The 16,631-nt window shown below is 46.9% G+C and overlaps 1 non-coding gene across 1 annotated transcript; it reads left to right on the plus strand.

Annotated features, from left to right (window-relative positions):
- The first annotated feature begins 13,967 nt into the window (after positions 1-13,967).
- Positions 13,968-14,052, plus strand: TRNAQ-UUG. Its single transcript has one exon. It is a non-coding gene; the product is annotated as a tRNA-Gln (tRNA).
- Positions 14,053-16,631: the final 2,579 nt, after the last annotated feature.

Raw genomic sequence — 16,631 nt, forward strand, 5'->3', positions numbered from 1 at the left:
GCACCTTTTGATGAAAGAACACACCATCGCCTATGGATTTGAAAGAATCACAACCTGAATGGATCAAGCTTCTGTATCCAACTACCAATTTATTGTAAATACAGATGCTGAACTGCCGGCAGCACCAGTATGCAGTCAGCAACATGCAGACTGGGGAAGGTCTGCTGGTCCAACGCCCCTGGGATCTTCAATGAATAATTAAAAGAGCGGGCAAAAGGGATGGAGGGAGAATCCGTGGATGAAAAGAGACCTTAAAGACATATCAAATAAAAACGTGGGTAAGTACACACCCACGTTCAAAGCAGCATCATTCACCCTAGCCAAGAGCAAGGGTCCATCCACAGGTGAATGGATAAACAAAATGTGGTGCCCACATACACTGGGATGTAATTCAGCCTTAAAAAGTAAGGAGATCCTGTCACATGCTGCAGCAATGTGGATGAACCCGGAGGACACTAAGGCTAAGTGAAATAAGCCAGTCACAGAAAGACAAATACTGTGTGACTCCACTTATATGAGGTGCCTAGAGCGGTCAAATTCAGAGAGACAGAAAGTGGAATGGAGGTTATCAGGGGTAGGGGTCAACGGAATGGGGAGTTGTTCAATGGGTAAGAGTTTCTCTTGGCAAAATGAGAAAGTTCTGGAGATGGATGGTGGTGAGGCACGCACAACCAGCAGGAACATACCTCACACCACTGAAGTATACACTCAAAATGGTTAAGATGCTGAATTTTATGCTGTGTATAAATTGATGTGTACAATGAAAAATTGTACTTTTTTTTTACTATAAGTAAAAATTTGTTTAATTTTTTTAATGTTTATTTATTTTTGAGAGAGAGAGAGAAACAGAGCATGAGCGGGGAGGGAGAGAGAGAGACGGAGACACAGAATGCAAAGCAGGCTCCAGGTTCTGAGCTGTCAGCACCAAGCCCAACACAAGGCTCGAACCCATGAGCAGAGAGATCATGACCTGAACCAAAGTCAGACGCTCGACCAACTAAGCCACCCAGGCGCCCCGAAAATTTTTGCCTAATTTTTAAAAGTGGGTAAGACTGAATGGTAGGGTTTAAAAAGGTGCTCTTGGGTGGTAAAGTTTACTCAGGAATGTGAGGAAGCGATTACCATAAAAGTTGGGATGGGGAGAAGAAGGGAGCTATGCCATTTCTTGACCGGAATGCTGATTTACCCGAATGGTCACCTGATAGGAATTCATTATGTCATACATTCGTCTTCCGTGGCTTTCTGTATCTGTTTCAAGTATAATTTAATTTTTTTAATTGTTTTTTAATGTTTATTTATTTTTGAGAGAGAGAGAGAGATAGAGCATGAACGGGGGAGGGTCAGAGAGAGAGAGAGACACAGAATCTGAAGCAGGCTCCAGGCTCTGATGTGTCAGCAGAGAGCCCGACGCGGGGCTCGAACCCACGAACTGTGAGATCATGACCTGAGCCGAAGTCAGATGCTCAACCAACTAAGCCACCCAGGTGCCCCAAGTATAACTTAAAAGTAAGGGGGGAAAAGCCTGAGAAGAAAGAAAGCTGCTACAATCCTGTCAACCAGCCTATTCCAGTAAAACAACCACCTTGTCTGAATTAACAGAGGAGAATCTGGGAACGAGGCAGCCTGAAGCTGAGCCTACTCGGCTCTTCCTTGGCTCTCCCTCCCCGAATACTTTTGCAAACCCCTGTCTGTACCAAGTCTCCTCCCTGCATTTGAGCCTCCTGCACGCAGCCCGCCTCGACGCCTAGGGACATTCTCACAGAGCTAAAACAGCTGAGCTCCACCGGGGGTCACAGGGAAACAGGACGACTCAGCAGCATGACAACGACCCAGGGTCTCACCCACATGAATGCAAAAAGTAAGACTCAGATGCCTTTGTTGTCAGCTGTCAAATTTCATTTCCTGGTTCCCAAAATCTCTAATGTGAATTCTGCTAAAAATCTTTGTGCCACCATAATGTGCTGTCACAGGGTCAGGATGGCATAGCTTTCTGTCAGCCCACAGTGATGAGCATCCCAGTATGGAGTCCCTGACGCTCACAAAAACACCCCCCGGCATGCACAGGAGGATGCTGTGGGACACTGGTTAAGAATGCAGCTCTTGTTCAGTCTGCCTGGGTTCAGATCTGGGCTCTGCCACCCGACCTCACACAACAGGCTCCTTATGATCTCTGGGCCTCTGGGTTCCCATAGGTAAAGTGAGGGGGGGGGAGGGGTTAACAGTATTTATTCCATTGGGTTGTTATAGGGCCTCAATAAGCTGAAATATGTCAGGTCTTGAAAAAGAGTCTCGCTCAGGGTAAGTAATCAGTGCTTATCCTTATTTCCCTTACGGACACAGCCCCAGGCTCACAATGGCCAGAGAGGAAAAACAAGGAGGAGGGGAATCCATCAATCTACCCATCTTTCCTGCATCCTGGGGATGGGAGAGCTTGAGAAGTCTTGCAGCTTCCAGACCTATTCCTCCAACTGCCTGGGCGAGTTCATACCTCAAACTCAACACGACTGCAAACCCAGTTCACGAGCTCCCCTGCCGCCCTCCTCTCCCTATTCCCCTCTCCCTATTCCTCTCTCAGCATTTCCCACTCCTGCCTGAGAGCTGGAGATGACCATGCCCATTTGACAGCTGAGGAAGCTGAGACCTAGAGGTAGAGAAGAACTTGCTCTGTCACAGACTGAGTGCCGGTAGACTGGGAACCAAAGCCAGGTCATTGGCTCTCTTCTGGCTACACCAGCAGAAGGGATGGGTTTGATACCAGGTTCATCAGCACTCTCCATTACAAGTATAAGGGGTGTGAGCCAGGCCAGCCCAAGCCTAAGAGGCGTGTATCTGCTCCATTCCCAGCTGCAGACAGGGCAAAGGGATGGCTGGGTCTCTCGCTCATCTTTGCTTCTCTCTGACACCATGCCTTCAGACCAGCTCCCTACTAGGCTGGAATCACAGCCACCAGCAGCCTTGGTCTCACATCCTAACAGGCAAGGGCCAGAAAGAGCAGGGGTCTCACTTTCCCCAGGTTGACTTGTATCAGCCATACTTGGGCCCCATGCCCACTCCTTGGCATTGTAAGTCTGGATCCTGAGTGCCACCTTCAGGCTCTGTGGCTTGGCCGCTCCAACCTCTCTATCCTGAAATGAGGAGAATAACAGTAGCCGCTTCACTGGGCTGTGGTGAGGATCATTCGTCTCATTCATCTGTCCAACAAACACTTAGCGCAAACCAACTACGCGGCAGGTGGCACGGTAGGTGCTGGAGCCACAGCAAAGGATGAGACCCAGTCCCTGCCCTCGTGGAGTTTACAGTCTAGCAGGAAAGACAGATATTAACTGTATAGACGTGTGAATGAATTACCTCTGTTACACTTCTGGTAAGTGTTCTAAAGGAGAAGTACAGAGCATGATGGGAGAGAAAGAAAGGAACCTAGCTTAGGCTGAATGAGTAGCATTAAAAAGCCTGACTCAGGGCATGGAGTAAGCATTCAATCTACAGTAGCTATTATATAGGTTTTCTCCTGGCATCTTCCCAGTCATCTCTCAACCAACTTACCTTAAGAAGAGCTAGGTGACCTGGCGGCCCCGCCCTCCAACTCTGCAACCAATTACAAGGCTCCTAAGGGATGGAGAGAAAGTGTGACGCATGTGTTGGGACAGCTCAAGTGCAGCAGGTCCCTGGGCAGCCTGTTCCTGGTGGATGGCACACACCCAACTCTCGCCATCCCTGCCTAGCCAGAGCAGCAGCCCCTTCCTGGCTCCGGCTGAGGCTCCAGGGGCTTCTCAGGCTCCAGGGTCTCCCAGGCTCCTTCAGCTGGCTCCCCATCAAGCCCTAAATGAAGAAGTGCTGGAGAGAGATTTACTGCATAACAAGCCAATTTTCCATTCACCATTGCCAGGCTCTGCTGCTGTCCCCACAGCTCCTGGCCGTAGGGACGAGGGCCCTGCCCCTGTCTCTGCCCCAAGCCCCTGGGCTGTGTAATCATGTCCTGGTGACTGCCTCTGGAGGGACCATTTGCAAAACTCTCTTTGTGATCAAAGGATGTGTCTGTAGAATGCACTCAGTCCCCACCAGGTCCCTCTGGGGTTCCATTACTATCTCTCTTATACAGACACACTGGTTTTTGTTTTTGTTTTTGTTTTCAGGGAAGGACCAAGAGCCACTGTGTTAGATTAATTGCCACAAATGCTGACTCCATTCCTACATCCCATCACCATCACCACAACCCCAGCTCAAACCAGCAAGACCCTAATCAGGACTGTGGTGTCAGCCCATCTTGGGGTCTCCCGGCCCCCACTTCTCCCTTTACCACCGCAGAGACAGACAAAGGGGCTGCCTGGCACACACATCACTTCTCCATTTTGCCACTTTCCATGGTTCTCTGGATCTGAACAATCTGAACCAGTCCACTTAATGTGGCCAACAAGGCCCCCCGTGATCTGGCCCCTCCTAACATTTCCAACTGTGTATTCTCATGAAACCAAGCATCTCGTGCAGGGTTTTCCCAGAACATCATACACTTTCCTCATCCAAGAGTTTTCTAACACATGTCCTTCTCTTGTATTAATTTGTTCATTAAATAATGAATGCCTACTATGTGCCAGCCTCTGTGTTGGCTCTGGGATGCCAAAAGTGAGTCACACAGACACAGTCCCTGCCCTTGGGGAGTCCGTGGTCTCCTATGAGAGGCAGACATCAATGAAAAACAAAGAATTGCCAGATTTTATAATTACCAAAAGTAGTGAGAGCTGTAAAGGAACCACGTAGGATTCTGGGAGCCCAAGAAGACTTCCGTGAGATGAAGCCCAACCTGCCATCAGATGAAGAGTAGTGCATCTGGGTGGGAGTCTGGGGGTGGGAGAATTCCAGACAAAACCCTGAGGCCAGAGGGCATCTGCAAGCTCTGGGATCTGAAAGCCTGGGTGGCAGTGGGCAGAGAATATGGAGATGGGCTGGAGGAGGAAGTGAGAACAGCCAGCAGATCATGTTAGAAGACTGTCCTTGACCCAGAGGACCTGGAGGGGCGTTTGAGCTAATCAATGGACTCAAACAGAGCATGAGCCTCTGGACTGGGAGGAGGTAAGAATGCTAACAGGGAAGTCTGGTGAGATATGATGGGGACTGGACTGACATCACCACAGTTGAAATGCTGGGCCAAAGAGGACTTTATTTTTTCTAACTTTGTACTATGTACACAGATTTTCTACTGTGTATGTGTAAGGGGGTCACCATCCCTAGCCCCCTGACATTGTTCAAGGGTCAACTGTTCTCAGAGGTACCCCAAAGTTGCAGATATAGTTCTTCTGCTCCCACTTTGTAGCAGCAACCCAACTTCCCTTTGGTTCAGAGACACAAGGGGCTCAACTTGGCCGATGGCAGTCTCAGTTCAACAGACTCGTTGTGTTTCCCGATGGAAGCATACCTCCATCAGAACGAATGCCTTCAAACCAGCTAACTTCAAAGTTTCTGCAGGTAAGTTAGAGGAGTGACTTGCCTCAAGGTAACTTAACCAACTTAACTGAACTTAACCAAAGGTAAGGTAGAGGACTGAGAAGGTTGATTACTATGGGAGACAGTCACAGATCTAAAGCTTATAGTGCATCCTATAAGACAGAACTCAACCTTCCAGGACAACTGGTACCATAACCAAGCCTTCAGGAGGCCATCCCATGTCCCATCAGGCCAACTGCTTCTGGGTTATAGGGCATGTGGTAAGACTAGTGAATTCCCACCAGCACAAATCTGTTGCTGCTCTTATACTGCTCTGAAATGAGATCCCCAATCAGAAGCAATATTTTGTAGAATACCACGACAGTGAATGAGGTATTCTGTGAGCACACAGATGGTTGGGCTGGCAGAAGTATTTCAGGAAAGGGTGGCAAATCCTCATCCAGAATAAGTGTCTATTTCAATGATGACCAAATCGATGCTCTCCATGATGGAAGGGGTCCAATGTAATCAATCTACCACCAGATGGCTGCCCGACTGCTCCCCCCACATTCAGGAATGGTAAGCTTCTAAAGTGTCTGGAGGGCATTTCTTTCCTTCTTTTCCTCACTCACACAGTAATTTTCTGAGTCTCCCCCTGCACTGCAAGCCCACCGCTATGCTCATCCTATAAGTGGCACAGCAGGAGGGAGCTAGGCTCTTGGCCATGGTGTCAGGCTCAAGGTTTTTATACACAGAGACATGACAAACAAGATGGCTGTAACTGCCACCACTTCTCAAATAGAATGATGTGGCACAAAGAGCACTGGACAAGGAGTCAGAGTACCTGACTTCTAGTTCTAGACCAGCCATCAGCACTCCTGTGATGTAATGGAGGCACACTGCCTCTCTGGCCTTAGTTCCTCATTCCTAAAACAGAATGAAAGCCCCAGGATAGTAGGTACCTGTGCTACCAAGGGTGGTGTGGTCAGATTGGTTCCCTTTGGGTGCAGGCAACAAGGGAGTCAGTTGTTTATTGAGATTTTTTTTAATGTTTATTTATTTTTGAGAGACAGAGCACAAGCAGGGGAGGGGCAGAGAGAGAGGGAGACACAGAATCTGAAGCAGGCTCCAGGCTCTAAGCTGTCGGCACAGAGCCTGACGCGGGGCTCGAACCCATAAACCCTGAGATCATGACCTGAGCCGAAGTTGGACACTTAACTGACTGAACGACCCAGGCACCCCTATGGAGATTTTTTTTTTAATAATGAACTAGTAGTTGGTCTGCTTTTTATTATGACCATATACCTGCAATTCTAAAAAGTATCAGTGAAAGAATATTCCTCACCCAAAAAAAGCCTTTTGTTTGCCTAAGTCCTAAACAATTGCTACCATTACTATTAAAATTTAGTAATATATTTGTAAGCTATAAATAAGCACATTTTTACTACCTATCTTTTGATAAACGTGGCATTTTACATGGTTGTCAACTTGGAACAATCCCAATTATACAATTGGTCACAGACACACACAGATCCAGCTACCTGTGTTTATTTCTAGGGTAAGTTTATAATGGTTTTCAATCTTTCAAGCTCACTTCTGACTAAAATTAAAACAAATAAATTAAAGAAAGGGAGATTTAATTGAGGTCCCCACCCACCCAGCCTCTCATGTCTGATGCATTAACTGGGTGAAAGGTCACCTGCGCCATCTAATGGTAGAGGTGGTGATTACAGGCACATGTACTTAATTCGAAAAAAAGAACGTAAAATGAATTGCATGTTGCAATAATATTGAGGGAGTGGGGAACAAACAAGAAATTTAATTAGTCAACCCTAGGGCTGACTGCATCACAGGATTGCCTAGGTAACAATGGGCAAGTCTCTTCACTTCTCAGGGCCTCCGTTTCCTTATTCTTTTTTTTTTTTTTTAATTTTTTTTAATGTTTATTTATTTTTGAGAGAGAGAGAGAGAGCAGGGAGGGGTGGAAAGAGACAGAGTCACAGAATCTGAAGCAGGCTCCAGGCTCTGAGCTGTCAGCACAGAACCTGACGCGGGGCTTGAACTCACGAGCGGTGAGATCATGACCTGAGCTGAAGCCAGGCACTCAACCAACTGAGCCACCCAGGTGCCCCTTCTCGTTCTTAAAACAGATTAATGATACCTACATCACGGACTGTAATAATTAAATGTGATACGGCATATAAAATTCCTAAGAGGAAGTGGGTGCTCAGATGTTGGTTTCCTTCCTTTCAGAGCTAATCAAAAGGGGAGAAAAACTAGAGTCAGTAGTCTCCCTAGGCACTGTCAGAAGGTCTGGATTTAGTTCCCTTTTCCTACATCATTGCTAAGCTGCGGGTGCTGGGGCTGGGTATTAGCTTCCCTGACTTCGAAGAAGCAGCCCCAGCTGCAGCCCTCCTGGGCATCCCACTTGGCACTGTGTGCCCATCCCAGCACCGGCTCACTCCACCCTCTGCCAGGTAAGGCTGAATCTGCCTCTGCCTCTGCCTCTGCCTAGGTGTCACTGCCCGTATACCTGCTCCTCCCCTTCCTGCAGGGAGCTGACCCCCTGCCCCTCCAGCCCCATATTCCACACCCACGACTGGTCACAAACTCTTCACCCACTGCTATCTCTACATCAGTGGTTCTCGGTGTGGCCTCTGGACCAACAATATTAGCACCACCTGGCACCCTGTTAGAACTGCAACTTCCTGGGCAACTGACTCAAACTCCAGGGGGTAGAGGGGCACCTGGGCGGCTCAGTCAGTTAAGTGTTCGACTTCAGCTCGGGTCATGATCTCACTACTCCTGAGTTCGAGCCCCACGTGGGGCTCTGTGCGGACCACTCAGAGCCTGGAGCCTGCATCGGATTCTGTGTCTCCCTCTCTCTCTGCCCCTCCCCCACTCATTCTCTCTCTCTCTCTCTCTCTCTCTCTCTCTCTCTCAAAAATAAACATTAAAAAAATTTTTTTTATTTGAACAGTTCACCCAAAGTACCACCTAAAAGTTATTTCGGGGAAACAATGCCTTAAGTGTAGTCTGGCTCTCTCAGAACACACTCCACCCACCCTGTCCATCCCCCCAGAGCTTCCCCTTTGCCTCTCATCTAAATTCCACACTTTTGTCAGTAATACCTTCCTGGACCATTCAGCAACCCCCTTCATCAGCCCCACCCGTGAGGCTGATATCCCTGAGAACTCCCCATGAAACATCACTAGTTCGGGAAATATATATGGAATGACTCAACTCTGGGCCCCCAAGATGTCCACCCCTGCTCCACAGCATCCAGGCTCCCCAACATTACATACTCTGCCTAAGCATTACCTCCAGGAAGTGTCCCTAGGCCTCCCCTTCCCCCATCTTTCCACCTTCTCTCTGCATCTTTCCACCTTCTCCCTATCCTCTCGGCCGACTTTCCACCCTTACCAAGACCAAGAGCCAAACGCTTATATAATTAGCACCCAGTTAAAAATCAATTTCCTTCATGCCCCTCAAAATACACACATTCTATTGAAGCATAACATACATAGAGGAAAGTACAAATATGGTTAAGTGTACAGCTCAGTGAATCTTTGCAAACGAACACGCCTGCATAACCAGCATCTCAGAACTTCCTCACGCCCCCTTCTGGTCATTTAGCACCCCATGGCCACCCTCAGCCCAGAGTAACCATTCTCCTATTTTCTAATAGCATGCATTCATTTTGCCCATCTTTATACTTACATAAATTAAATCATACAGCATGTTCTCAGCCATATTGTTACATGTAATTGCAAATCCTCCGTCCTCATTGCTGTGTAGTATTCCACCATATGAATATTCCACGTATTAGTTTCTCATTCTTGCTGTAACAAATTGCCACAAATTTAGAGCTTAAAACAGCACAAATCCATGATCTTACAGTTCTGGAGGTCAGAAGTCAGAAATGGGTCTCCTGGGCCAAAATCCAGGTGTCAGCAGGACTGCCTTCCTTCCCAAAGGCTCTAGGTAAGAGTGTTTCCTCACCTTCTCGGCTTCCAGCAGCCGCCCGCATTCCCGGGCTCAAGGCTCCTTCCGTCTCCAAAGCCAGTATAGACTGGTGGAGTCTTTCTCATACCACCATCTCTGGCCCTTCTGTCCCCCTCTTCCTCATTTAAGGAAATTTGTGATACATTTGACCCACCCTGATAATCCAGGATAATCTCTTTAACGTCAGCTGGTTCACCTGTTAATCCCATTTGCTGCCTAATCCCCCTTTGCTATGTAATGCAACATATTCACAGGATGTGAACATGTGGGAGGCAGAACCCACCACGCGGGTATCCATTCGAGTACTCTCGGGCATCTGGAGAGCTCCAGGCCAAGCCTGTTGGTGAGCATATTTCTGTTGGGTATACACATATCAGCGGAACAGCCTGGGTATAGGCTAGACCTTCCGCTAGTTAGTTGATCCTGCCAGTTTTCTCCAAAGTGATTGAACCAACATAACACTCCCACCAGCCACGTGTGAATGCCAGTTGTGCTCAATGGTGCAACACTTGGCATTTTCCATGGCTCTTGCTGACACCGGGGACTCCCTTGCCACTCTGCCTTTCTCCGTGTCTGCGGGTCCAGCAACGTTTCACCCTGACCATCCGTTCATTTCCATTTCTGTTCCCAGGATGCAAAACCTTGTTGCAGAAAATGGCCATTTTCAGAGCATTTTCTGACCCAAACCTCAAATGTGTGTGGGTATTTTGGGGCACTTGTGGCCATTCAGCTAAACCCCGCTACTTACAGAATCTTAGGATGACAACAACTGCAGGGGCCACATACGTTCCATTTTCCCACTCAGAGCAATTATGTCACATGACCGTGGTCTCTCAAGTTGCCATGCCTTAGGCTGGTTCCTGCACCAAAATCCCTTTCCACAGGCTACTCCTCACCATCCCTCATGACATGTGCCCTCCAGAAAAGCTTCCCCAAATCTCCCAGTCGGATTCTATGCCGCTCCCCTCTGTTTCCACAGCATTCAGCTACCTACCTACCATCTACCACATCTCTCCCACTGCACTGTGCCCCTGGGGCCGAGCCAAGACGACTGGACACAGCTCTTGCCCTGTGTCTATCCCTCAGGGTCAGAAACTCAAACTCACTTGTGTTCGTTAGTGATAGGCACCACCACTACCAGCACATTTTTAACCAGGAAGGAACAGAACACAGGAAGAGACACAGCTCTTGCCCTGTGTCTATCCCTCAAGGTCAGAAACTCAAACTCACTTGTGTTCGTTAGTGATAGGCACCACCACTACCAGCACATTTTTAACCAGGAAGGAACAGAACAGCTTCTCCAATGGATAATCATTCCATTATTGGACAGATACATTTACTAAGTACATTCACTAAGAGCTTCCTATGTTCCAGGTACTGTTCTGGTATTGCAGAAACAGAAAATAAGGAACAGCTCCTGCCTTCAAGAACTCTGGTTTCCACAAGCCAGATTCACTCTTTCCTGCCATTGGTCTCAGAAACAGTAACAAGGGTCCTCTCTCCTCCACGTGGGAACACTCAGATGTTTCAAGTCAGCCAGGCAGTGAAAGGAGGCTTACTTAGTCAATACCCCAACTGCAAACTAGGCAACGGAATTAGTGACAAAAAGGAATTTCCAGTGATAGAAATGAGATGGTAGCCTGGGGCAGGCACATGGGGATTGACTGTACAGTGGCATGAGAGAACTCTCTGGAATGATGGAAATATCGTACATCTTAATTGGGGTGGTGGTTACAGGGATGTATACATCTTATCCAACTGTATGCTTAGAGTTGCTTTAAAAGGAAAGATGAAGGTGCCTGGGTGGCTCAGATGGCTGAGTGCCCAACTCTTGATTTCAGCTCAGGTCATGATCCCAGGGTCCTGAGATCGAGCTCCCCATGGGGCTCTTGCTGAGCATGGAGCCTGCTTGAGATTCTCTCTCTCTCTCCCTCTGCCCCTCTCCCCGACTCACACTCTCTAAAAAATTAAATAATTTTTAAAAATAAAATAAAAGGAAAGATGAATTCAATTCTATACACTGGCACTCACTGCCACTCACTGGATGTATCACCTCAGGCCTAAGTCACTATTTTTCCAAATCTCCATTTCTATCTGTAAAACATCATTTGTGAGCTAGTTTGATGGCTTTCAGTCTCCTTATTTATATAAATTCTTACTGTAAATCAGAGACAAAGGAGCTAGCTCCCTGGCTCAAGTGGGCATGGGGAATCTGGTGGTATGCTTCCAACCCCTTCCCCTCCTCACAATGGCCCTGAGAGGGCGCCATTGTCCCTGAGTCCCAAATAGCTCTGCCAGGCGCTGATTCTGTCTCTGCAAAGGATTTGCCTGAGACTAAATATATCCCCTTTTCCTCCATACCAGATGGTTTCTAGATTGCTCTGGAAAGAGTAGGCTTTTGTGCTTCCATGGAAGAGGGAAGCAGTGACAAAAAAGACGGCCATGCCTCTCCTCTCCATTCTCCTCCTCTTCCTGGTTCATTGCACACAATTCCCACAGCAAGCGTTCAAGAAGTGGCTGCAGTACAAGACCTCTCATTAATGGTCAATTCCAGTTACATTAAAGTACTTAATAAAGCCTGGATTACTGGGTGATTAGGTTTCCAGTAAATCCCAGTGGCTTTTCATCTGGGCCGGCAGAAGGCCCTGGCCCCAGGCCTGTAAGCTGAACAGAGAAATTAATGGGTGTTTTATGCCCAAGACAGTTGGTCATGAGGAAGGAGGTTACATTTTTAACGTTTTCTTTCCTGCTCTGACCAGCACAACTTCCTCTTCCTTTGCTTTTAGAGAATTCGTCACTAGTTCCCTGCATTTGGGAAGATGAAGACCCTTAACACCCACAAATTTCAGTTTCTACACTTTACAGCTACATTTTTATCCACATAGAAACTACAGGACACACACACACACCTTATTATGAATTCATTAACTTAAAAAAGATCTTGACGGATCACAACACGGACAAACACTGAAGGGCAGCATCGCCTCTGGGAGAAGCAGGCCGTGCTCAGTGCACACCCTGACTTGAAGTCCCCTTGTAGCAAATCCCAGCAGCCCCCAGGGCTGTGCACACCAGGAGCAGAGGCATTCCCATGGCCAGCCATAGCAGGCAGGAGCCAATCCCAGAGAGCCGGAGGCTAAACCTTTTACACCTTTCCTGTGACCTTCCCTCCCCTCTCCAGGATGGTCTCATGACTAAAGGAAAAGAGAAGATGTGGCCACAGATGCCACTGGAGTTGAGGAGTAGGTTCTGGGAAAGAAAGGACAGCTTAGGATTAGAGCCCCAGAGGCTCTGGAGCACAGCACTATAACATGAGCCATTTACGTAAATTAACATTTTCCAGTGACCATGTTAATTAAAAAGGTAAAAAAAAAGAAACAAGTAAAATTCATTTTAGTGGTATAATTTATTAGCCCAGGATATCCAAAATATCATTTCAACATGTAATTCTTATAAAAATGGAGACATTTTCACATGCTGTTTTCCTTACTAAGGCTTTGAATTCTGGGGTGTATTTCACACGGAGAGCACATCGCAGTTCAGACTGCCATATTTCAGGTTCTCGATATCCTTTTAAGATGAGGGGTTACCATATCCAACAGTGCCTGTGAGAGAGCAAAGAAATGAGCAGTTCCCAGCAGTCAGGGGAAGGGGGTGGTTATGGTGGACACCCCCCTCCTGCATCCAAATGCCATTCTTGACAGGCACGCCTCCTGTCTCCCAGAGCCAGCACTGAGAAGCTCAGGAGAACATCCTACGCAGACCCAGGGCCCCGCCAGGAGATGCACAGCAGTGTCACACAGAGGATGCCGAGTGGAGCTCGTGGGCCAAATCCAGGCTGTGGAGGAGTTGTATTTGGCTCCTATGCCGTTTTTCAATCTCTTGAAGCAGTTGTTTTCACAACCTTGTATTTCCCTCCTGGCTCTTTTAGACACTGGATGTGTAACTCCTGTATGAGACCACAGTTCTTGAAGTCAGGCAGCCCTGCATGCTAATCCTGACTCTACTGCTTTTTAGCTGACATTGGATACATTAAACCCTTCCTATGTCTCCTATTATAAAATTGGAGAGAACAATACTTTACAGACACGTGTGACTTTAGTGAGATAAGGCATTCGTTGGCTAGCACGAGGCTTCGTACGTTGTAAGTACTTGATAAATGGTGGCATTAGTGTTTCATTCACGGGAGGCTTGAACTCCTTAGAGCCCCTACCATAGTCTTATTTCAAGATGGGAAATTGGGAAGTTCATGGACAGGAGCAGCTCTTAAAAGCAACCTTTACTTGCCTACACCGATGTTGACGAACGGCTTCTGCACTAACAACCTTTAGACAGTCTGTTTCTTTTCTCTGTGGTTCAACTGAATTAAGCAGTCCTCAGTACCAAGGCACCACAAATTTTAAAAGGATTATTTCTGGGAACGAAAGCAGAAGCTAGCAATGACACCAGTGGCTCCTCCTGCTAACCTCCATCCCGGTTCCAAGGTAGAAGACTTGGGGTCTGGGCACCAGATGCTGCTGATAAAAGATACTAATGATCGGGGTGCCTGGGTGGCTCAGTCGGTTGAGCATCTGACTTTGGCTCAGGTCATGATCTTACAGTTTGTGGGTTCGAGCCCCACGTCGGGCTCTGTGCTGACAGTTCAGAGCCTGGAGCCTGCTTCGGATTCTGTGTCTCCCTCTCTCCCCCTCCCCTGCTCACTCTCTGTCTCTCTAAAATGAATAAACGTTAAAAAAAAAAAAAAAAGATGTTAATGATCAAGTTGGAACAAATCTTGGCCATTGCTCCACCCCAATTTTTGTTTTTGCTTTTCATGGAGAAATTAAGGGGCTGGGACTTAAAAATATCTAAACAATCATGATGAACTCCACACCACAACCCTCTAGCCTGGGGTTCAGGCTCCTTACCATCCCCACCGCCATATGCCTTTACTTATTCTTCATTTTTTAATTTTTTGAGACAGTGAGAGCAAGGAAGGGGCATAGAGAGAGGGGTACAGAGGATCCCAAGCAGGCTCTGCGCTGACAGCCATGAGCCCGTTGCAGGGCTTAAACTCACAAACTGTGAGATCATGGCCTGAGCCGAAGTCGGACGCTCAAACAACTGAACCACCCAGGCACCCCCACCGTATGCTTTTAATTCAGAGATGTAGGTAGGAGCAAAAAGCGGGCAGCCCACCCCAGGGGACAGAGGCCACAGAACTAGCCCAGGAGGAAGGGGAGGCTAAGGAAACCTTTTCCCAGTTCTGTTTCCCGTCTTCCCTTTCTGCTATTTAATGCATATCTGGCTTCTTCATTCCTTTCTACAATTCAAGTATAGATAATGTGCCCAGCACTGTACTAGGCATTTTGAACCTCCTCCTATTTTTCAAAATAACTCGTCTCCTCCACACTTTTTCCTTTTCTTTTGCATTACTCAGTTTCCCATGTGCTATCTATGAGTCTCTCCATGATTCACTCTCTGGAAAAAGATGTGGCTCCTTTCTTTACAGTAAATAATATATGAGTTGGCCCCCGGGGGCTGGGGAGAGAGACAGACAGTTCTGTGCAGCACCCAGGGAGCCTACATGGCAAACGAGGAGCACATGGGTAGGTAATGGAGTAAAGACAACTGCAGCGGTTTTATTTCAGTACAGATTTAAGTAACTCCTTTGTTATCAAAAATAACTATGTCAGCATCAATAACCTGCTGCTTATAAAATGTATTCTTGGCAGAGACAGAGAGAGAATTAACATCTAATGAATACTTGCCATCTGCCAGGCAGAGTGGAAGGCTCGTGGTTCTCGGTATTTTAGTGGTCAAGGACTCCTCTGGGATTCTTGTGGAAGCTACAAAATCTCTCCCTTAGAAAAATTCAAATGTACACAAAATTTTACATAGAATTACAAGGGCAAACAATGTTCCAAAGCACAATCACAGACCCACAGACTAAAACTTCTTACGAGGGGCACCTGGGTGGCTCAGTCAATTAGGTGTCTGACTCTTGGTTTCACCTCAGGTCATGATCTCATGTTTTGTGAGTTCGAGCCACACTAACAGCATGGAGCCTGCTTGGAATTCTCTCTCTTCCTCTCTCTGCCCCTCCCCCACTTGCACTTTTTTCTCTCTCAAAATAAACATTAAAAAAAAATTGGGGCAGACGAACATAAGGGAAGGGAAACAAAAATAATATAAAAACAGGGAGGGGGACAAAACAAAAGAGACTCATAAATATGGAGAACAAACCGAGGGTTGCTGGAGGGGTTGTGGGAGGGGGAATGGGTTATATGGGTAAAGGGCATTAAGGAATCTACTGAAATCATTGCTTCACTATATACTAATTTGGATGTAAATTTTAAAAAATAAAAAATAAATTAAATACTTCAAAAAAAAAAATTGGGCACCTGGGTGGCTCAGTTGGTTAAGCGTCTGACTTTGGCTCAGGTCATGATCTCACGGTTCGTGAGTTCGAGCCCTGCATCGGGCTCTGTGCTGACAGCTCAGTGCCTGGATCCTGCTTCAGATTCTGTCTCCCTCTCTCTGCCCCTCCCCTACTCGTGCCTCTGTCTCTCCCTCTCTCTCAAAAGTAAATAAACATTAAAAAAATTAAAAAAAAAAAAAAGACTTTTTGCCAAACCCTTACATCTCCCAAGCCCTTACATAGCATTATTGAGACAAGATGCCATTATCCCCACCTTACAGATGAGGGTACATCCCCAAGGTCATATACGTCATAAGTGGCAGAAACATTTCAACCAGGTTGTCTAAACACCTCAACTTGTTACCCTAGATGAAAATATCAATCGGTTTTTACTGTCATTATAACCGTCATTCCCTTTTTTTTTAAGATTTTAAGTAATCTCTTCGTCTGATGTGGTGCTCGAACCCACAACCCTGAGATCAAGAGTCACACGCTCCACCAACTGAGCCAGCCAGGCACCCCGTCATTCCTTATCTTTACACAAGGAAATAAAATCATGTGAGAGACTGAATCTGTGCAAAACATTCTAGACTCAACCACAGGACACCAGAAAGCTCAGACTTCCCAGAGGTTCCAATCCCATTTCTTATCAGCCAAAAGCCCCACTCCCAGTGAACTTCATCTACTCAGCTAGAAAACAAGCCAGAGGTGATTTTCTTAGACAGGTTTCATATTCCTCAGAATAAGAGGCCAACCTCTTTGTCAATATCTCAATAAAACTAAGGAGAAAAAATTTTTTAAGAAGCAA

Source organism: Panthera leo, chromosome D2 (assembly GCF_018350215.1).
Source record: "Panthera leo isolate Ple1 chromosome D2, P.leo_Ple1_pat1.1, whole genome shotgun sequence".
NCBI classification, from domain to species: Eukaryota; Metazoa; Chordata; class Mammalia; order Carnivora; family Felidae; genus Panthera; species Panthera leo.